Below are 1314 nucleotides of genomic sequence, written 5' to 3'. Positions count from 1 at the left end.
CCGCCTACCTAATTTTCTGTCCTATGAGGGCCGAGGCAGTTTCTTTATTATTACAAGACCCACCTCCATCAGTGGTTGACTTGCCCAGTGTTACATTCCAAGAGAGAACTCTCCTTGCAGCAGCTAAAAACAGCCAATAGCTTCTCCATGGGATTCCATGCACATTTCCTGTCTCCATGCGGGGATTTAATCTAAGTTTTCTCTGGTCTTGTGCATGCTGTCACAGCTACTATAAATTCCTATGTGCAGCTCCCTTGCTGTGTCTAGAAAACACTGTCCCCTTCTGGTCATCCATCTCCTCTGGCTCTCACACTGTTTCAGCCCCCTCCACAATGACCAACAATGATCACTTAGCCTTGAGAAGAAGGGGCACCTAATATATGTTCTATTAGGGCTTAGCATTATGTAACCTCTTATTCTCTGCACCTTGGCTAATTGTGGGTCCCTGCTCATCACCATGTACTGCAAATAGAAGCTCCTTTGATGAGAGTTGAAAGATGTGTTGATATATGAGTATAATAAGTCACTGGAAGTCAGTTCAGTACTATGTCCATTTAACAAAGAGTAGTAGTATATTTTTCTCTAGAGCCAGTAACCTGTCCAGACAAAAAGATTATCCACCACATAATGGTGCAGGGTAAAGGTTTTATCTTGTAGAGAGGGACTTACCCAATCAGAAGATGAGTGATTACTCTCAGAAGGAATCTGAGGCAACAAAGTACAGGTGAAACTATGTTTAAATAAATATGTAAATAAATAAATGAGTGGAAGGAAACAAAGGAAGATGTACCTGTTAGGTACCTTCCAGAATTTCCTCACACCCTCCTTTTTCTTCTACCCCCCCTTTGTTATTTCTTTTTTCTATACTGGGAATGGGGCCCAGGGATACATGCTGGTAACCAGTGATTTTTAAAAAGTTATCAAATGTTACATTGGGAAGATTGCAGTGATGTATTAAAATTTCATACTGATCCCTAAATCATTTTTGTACTTCATGGCAAAGGACAGAACTTGAGATCTCCCCATTAAGCAAAATAATCTAGACATATAATTCAGTTCACCACATCTGTGTTTTTTCCTTCCTTTTTTTCTTCCTCCTTCCTTTCTTCCTTCCTTCCTCCCTGCCTCCATCCTTTTCTTTCTTTGCTATTTGTGATATTTAGTTTTTTTTTTAACTCAGGACACAAATTTTGTCTGTAATCCAGCCAAATTCATCCAAGACATATTTGTCGTATAATAGCTAATGTATGTTATGTCCTTTTAATCAAAATGTTTAAAACAAGAATAACATCTCAAAAAGTAAAATGAGATTCA

This window comes from Alexandromys fortis, unplaced genomic scaffold (assembly GCF_014885135.2).
Source record: "Alexandromys fortis isolate MF-2015 unplaced genomic scaffold, M_Fortis_MF-2015_v1.1 scaffold_24, whole genome shotgun sequence".
Taxonomy (NCBI): Eukaryota; Metazoa; Chordata; class Mammalia; order Rodentia; family Cricetidae; genus Alexandromys; species Alexandromys fortis.
This window is presented reverse-complemented; position numbering follows the sequence as displayed.